This window comes from Pteropus alecto, unplaced genomic scaffold (genome assembly GCF_000325575.1).
Source record: "Pteropus alecto unplaced genomic scaffold, ASM32557v1 scaffold59, whole genome shotgun sequence".
NCBI classification, from domain to species: domain Eukaryota; kingdom Metazoa; phylum Chordata; class Mammalia; order Chiroptera; family Pteropodidae; genus Pteropus; species Pteropus alecto.
In genome coordinates this window covers 3,106,573-3,112,919 of record NW_006443292.1, presented here as the reverse complement: position 1 = coordinate 3,112,919, position 6,347 = coordinate 3,106,573, and the positions used below count along the sequence as shown (strand labels likewise).

Here is a 6,347-nt window from a genome sequence, read left to right as displayed (position 1 = left end):
CTCCCCTTAATAAAACGCTGTCTATTCAGAAGACGATCGCTTCGCATTTTCATTAAATGAAATGACACTTCCCTGCTCGGGTATCTCTGCCTCGCATCTCTTGGCTTCGTGACACGAGACCTCCCTGAAGGAACATTGTCCCCATTGAGGGATTCGGGTAGGCACCTGTTTTCCTTTCCCCAGAGACTTCTGCTGCTCCACATATGATAAATGACATGGGACTTGTCGTGCCCACTATGCAAACTCAGAGAGAGACAAATGGGAGATGGAAAAAGAGTGTTTCCTTTTACTTATCTAAAATAATCAACTCGGATTTAATTGATTTGTGGGTCGTTTCTTGTGAAACATTAAAAACCTGTTAGATAAGGGACAAGGTATTAAACTATGGGGGATTTTTGCAAAGGTTTGTCATTGGTTGGTAAGAATGGTATAAAGGCATAAGAGTGATCACATCTGGCTGGTTCTCGATCTATCCAGTCAATCACCTGCTATTGGCAGCTGCTCCAAGAAACACAATTGTTCACGATATTTCTATTAAATACAACTTGTCCGTAATCATCCCAAGGGATAATTAATTCTGCGACACCTATGCATTAGGCTAAACTACAGATTCATGTTTGTACTTTCTAAAACCTCTGGATGGAAACGATTATTGTTTTGTTAGCGCGAGCTATTATTTTTTTCTTTATTATTCACTTTTTTTGGTGTCTTGATGGTCATCGCTTGCTTTAAAGGGTGACTTTACTTGTTGTAGTCTTGGCTTTGGAAAAAACCCTAATGTTCCTTTTATTCATACTGGTTTAGGAATTATTTTCTCTTATAAAAGCTATACGACATCCTAAAGAATACAGAATAGGGAAGCACACGGAACTTTTCATGAGCACGGACAGGTGTGCAGAAGGCTGTGAGTCATAATAGTATTGATGGCGAGAGAGAACGTTGGAGAATAATCTAAATGCCCATTAATAAGAAAAGAGTTACATGAATTAGCTATTAACAAATCAGGTAGGTATCTGCGTACTGATAAAGAAAGTTCTTTTTCCAAGACCTATTTTTAATAGAAAAAAAAAAAGAACACTGCAGAACAACATACAGAGTCTGATAACATTTATATCGTTAAAAACAACGCACAATTATCCATTTCTATAATTACGTGTGAATTTAAATTCTGGAAAGCTGCCCACTCCCTTGGAGAAGCTGGGGAATGGGGAGGGGTTACCCCAAGGATATATTCATTTTCGACTAGTACATTTAAAGATGAACATAAAATAATTTTTTAAAATGAGGGGTTGGGGGAAAGACCCAGCAGACTGTCTTACACTGTCAAAGTACTGTCAGAACTTGTGCGATTTTCCTTCTAATTAACATTCGTTATAGGGAGGTAACTCCATTCTCGAATAGTACAGTCATTTTCAATTTCTTACTGCTTTTTCGCTTTTATTGTTTTATTTATGTTTTCTCCCTCTGCTGGGGTCACCTTTGTGCCTTTTCTTTTCCTAGACGGTGTCACATGTCCTTCTCATCTGTTCGGTTTACTTTCATTTCTGCTGTTACCTTTGTTATTGTCTGCTGTTTTTTTCCTACAGATTTTATTGTTTTACTTAATTTATCGAATTGGATGTTTAAGGAATTCATTTTTCCTTGTTTAGTTATGTAGGTTTCTGATGCCGTGAATCTAGAAAAACACATTTCTCCTCTCTGATAGTCTGCATTTAAAAACACTAGGAATAATTTAAGAGCGAGTTTAAAGCTTTCGAGAGGGCTGACTTTTTCCTTCTCACTTACCCTTCTTGCTCTGTATGTCTCTTGCTTCTGCCTTGCACTTCTTGGGTGATGATTCTTCCATCTTAATTTTTTATGTTATCGAGATTTATAATAGTTACCTTTTCTATCCACATTCCCCAGAGTAATTCAGTTTTAATTGTGCATTTAAATAAATGTAACACTCACACGCAGTACTTTGTACCCAGCATTTAAAACTAAACATGATGATGTTGTTCTTCATCCTGTTTGAGAAAAGCAAGCGTAGTGTTTATTTATGTCACATATATCACAATTGACGCGGCCATTCCTTCATCATTGGATGTTCCGACTGCCTCAGTTTTCCTCTCATGCGTGCCATACTGCAGTCACTCTTTTTAAGGATGTATCCCCCACCCCATATTTTGCACTATTTCCACAACAAGAGAACCCACTAAGTGAGATTCTGACTGTTGGTCGTTTTGAAGCCTTCAGTAATTTATACCTCTGAGCCGTGAGAGCCTCTGGCTCTTGCAGGAATCGTGTTACACTGCCCTCTTGTGGTAGCCGCTTTAATTGCAGTCTCATTTTAATGAGTCTGTTTGCTTCTCTACCTGGTCAATATTCAGTGAGAGACAGCCCTCCTTGGAGTGAGTGGGTTTTTCCAGGACCTTCTTTCTTGATGTTCAGCATATTTCATGCACAGAACCTAGAGCCTTTCCATAAATTGTCCTTGAGTGTTGAGACTGGCAGCTTTGCTTTAAGAGAACTCTAGGATTTACACTCTAAGACAGATTGGGATCATTTCTCTACAAATGATATAGAAAGTATAAATTGTCCTGTGCTCATCTGTATAAAAACCTAACTACCCCTTTTTACTTTCACACAAAACTTTGAAAAATTTCTCTTCAAGGGATTGCCCAGTGGGTATTAACATCATATATAACACGTTGCCCTTTTGCCTGAAAAAAGGCTTTTTCAACCTATTTCCAGTAGTGACGGGCTGGGACTGGATAACGATCTGTTGCTATGAAATAAGATTTTTCTCACACTGGTGTCGGGCACAACGCGATCCAGATCAAGCTGATGTGACATGCATTTCGCTATAGGACATTATACCTCGATTCAAAGAAAGAAGAAGCCAGACAGACTGAGGCAGGTCACTTCACTGCTGCATGTCCTGTGCTGATTTCTGCTATTTCTAAAATGTCCCTCAGGAGACATTTACTTGGGCCCTTGGTAGTGAGTGGCAAGGGGGAAAGACTGGCATTTGAGTCTGTACGCAAATACGTCAATGGACTTGAACCATCGAGTGACGTCAATGAACAGGAACCATGGAGTGATGGCAAGCTTTCAAACCATTCTGACTCCTTTTTAGGATTTTTCTCAGCATGTTTTTTCCTCTAATGTGAAGAATATGACTTGTTTCTGGCCTCTATCCCTCCCACCCACCTTTCTGTCGTTTCGAATAATGTAGCTAAACACTTTATTAGCTTTTTTAAATGCTTAGGCTTCCAGCTAATGAAATACCCATCATATAACTTCCATTTCACTCATTAGAACCTTAACTGTCAAGCAGCTGTAATGATTCTGATTGTTTATTCTAGCTGTTACTGAGAAAGAAGCCCGGAATTATGCGTAATTTATCAGCCGTATAAAAATAATGAGGGACAAATAGTTATTTTCCCCGAAGTTATTTTCAAGGTACAGGCAGGGGCACAGACTTCACCAATCAGAGCATACAGCTCCACAAATATGCGCATAAATGCACACACACACTTGTGTAGCCACACTCAAATCGAGAACTAGAACATTGCCGTGATTCTAGAAAGTTCCATCGTGCTCCTTCCCCCCCTCCCACCCAGGCATCAGCACTCCCAGAGGGAAGCTTTGATGTGCCTTCTGTCCTATAAAGTCACAGAAATGGAATTCTAGGGTAGTTAGCATTGGGCATCTGATTCCCTTCACTTAACAGAAAGCCAGGCCATGGCACGAATCAGGACACCATCTCCTTTATGGCTGAGAGCGATCCCATGGTATGAGTATGCCAGTTTCTCATCCATTCTCCCGTCGATAGACATTTGGATTATTTCCAGCTTTGGGCTATGATGAATGAAGCTGCTTTGAGGATTCTGATCCCATCTACGTTTCATGGGCTGCATGCTGCTCCCCAGAGCGGGCTCCCTGGCTCACAGGGTGGGCTGTTGAATTTCATTAGAAAGCGTCTTACGAAATTCTAGGTATTCTTTAAATAAATAATAAAAAAAAAAATATATATATGTATATATATGTATACACACACATACATACAGATATACGTGTGTGTGTGTGTGTGTGTGTATACACACACGCCCATATATATCGCTTTTTTGAATGTTAATTGTTCAACTCAGACTTTACCGATAGGCAAGAGTCACAGAATTTAGAATAATTTCACATCCTTTGTTCTCCTCGTGACCAGTTCTTCAAATCTCATTTTAACGAAGGAAAATACTGATGAGTGCCTCTTGCGTGCAAGTGTTGGCTGCACATCTCTGTTTCCAAGTAGCAAAGGCGGTGTTTTCCCCAGCGAGCAGGCGCGGGAAGGCAGGAATGGCCTCGGGCTGCCCGGCTGCGCGGCGCCACCTAGCGTCGGCCGGGCTCGGTGCAGGGCTCGCGGTTTCCTCCGGGTTGAAGAAATCACCAGCGTCCTGGCGGCATCTTTTGCCCCCAGCCGGAGACCTCTTCTCGGCATCCTTGGCTGTAATCGTGCACCGTTCTGGAGCCCACTGGAAAGAGCCCCCGAGTGAGCGTTTCATGTCCTTGTCCCCAGGTCTTCGCTGTACCGAGAAGCCCCAACGATTAATCCGAACAGGACCAGCACCATGGACAGCGGCATGGGGGGTGGAGCGGTGCAGGCGCGAAGCTCCGTCCTTCCTAGTGTCCCCCAGGTCCCTCCGCGAGCCCTTCTAAGACTCTCAAGCCAGAGAAGGAACTCACCAAGAACTGCTTCTCTTGGATTGGGTGTGCCAGGTGGTAGGGCGTTTCATATTTAATGTTCCAACAAGCCTGCACAGCGGGCATCCATCATCCCGCTTTACAAATGGGAAAAGCTAGATTCAGAGAGGTTAAGCATTTCCCCCAAGGTCACACAGCCGTCCTGGAAAGAACCAGATCGCAGACTCACTCCTGGCTGCTTCCTTCAGTCCAATGGCCTCCCACACCCACACTCTACCTTCTCCCCCTCCTCCCCTTCCCGTCTTGTGCCTGCTCTCCTGGGACGCTGGTGAACGGCCACACCTCCTGCTGCAGATGCCACATGTCACGTGGTCGGAAGGGACTCCAGTTGGCCCTTACAAACGGCGGCCTGGTCCCCCGTCCGGCTGTCCTGAGTCTCCTTGAGGGGACCCAGTCCTCCCCTGTCCTCTGTCCTCCCCTGGGACCCGGGGCTCTCTGCTCGTGGAAAGAAAGGAAACCACGGGGGAATATCCCATATATCACACGATTAGAGGAGGGCGTTGGTTTGGGGTTAGAGGGAGGGCAGAGAGAGATGCACGGACAAAAATGAAACTTGAGTCTATGGCCACGCCGCCCTGAGCAAGCCCGATCCCGTCTGATCTCGGAAGCTAAGCAGGGTCGGGCCTGGTTAGTATTTGGGTGGGAGACCACCTAGGAAGACCGGGTGCTGTAGGCGTAAAAAATAAAAAAATAAGAGATTGTAAGCTGACAAGGTCCTTGCAACCTGTGAGGTCAACCCAGGGTTGCCTCCCCTAAAAAAAAAATGAAATGAAAGAGTGAAACTTGAGGGGTACAGTCAGTCACCTGTCCGAGGGGCCTTGAGAGCCCACAGGTGTGTCCCTGACCAGTCAGTGTACGGGTGCTCTTTTATGCATTTTATTGTGTCCCCTTAAATTCACATGTGGAAGTCCCAACCCCCGGCCCCTCAGAATGTGACCCTTGAATGAGACAGGGTCTTTATCGAGGCAGCCAGGCTAAAGTGAGGCCAGCAGGGTGGGTCTTGATCCAGCATGACAGGGTCATTATAAAAAGAGGAAAGTTGGAGGCAGGCATGCACCCGGGGAGAATGCCACATGACCATGGAGGCAGAGTTCGCTGTGATGCTTCAGGAAGCCAAGCAGGTGAAAGATAGCCAGCCCGCCCCCAGAAGCTAAGACAGACGCCTGGGATGGATCCTCCCCCACGGCCCCCAGGAGGAACCACACCCGCCCACGCTCTGATCCCAGACTTCCAGCCTCCAGAAGTATGAGATGCTAAATTTCTGTTGCTTACACCCCCCGGAGCGTGGTCCTCTGTGACAGCAGACCTAGTATGCTCCGCTGGGCTCGCGGAGTTGATGAAGACAGGGGCCGAGCAAGCTCGTGTGTGACGGCCGTTGCACAGATTATTATGTCCTCGTTGGCGAGAGACCGTGTTACGTATTTGCTAAAGATCGCAATCTCTTTCCTCATGAATCTGGATTGTTCTCACCGAGACGATGTGACTATTGGAAACGTTAAATGCTTGTCTCTCAAACCATTCAAGTAGAAGAGAAATGACCTGTATCGGTGGGGTCAAGACCAAAGAGAGGGGAGTGAGTCACCTGAGGTGCAAAATTTAAGGAGGCCCCC

At 45.0% G+C, this 6,347-nt stretch overlaps 1 pseudogene; it reads left to right on the top strand.

The window, feature by feature from the left end:
- Positions 1 to 5,294: 5,294 nt before the first annotated feature.
- On the top strand, positions 5,295 to 5,413 carry LOC112472801 (annotated as a pseudogene).
- Positions 5,414 to 6,347: the final 934 nt, after the last annotated feature.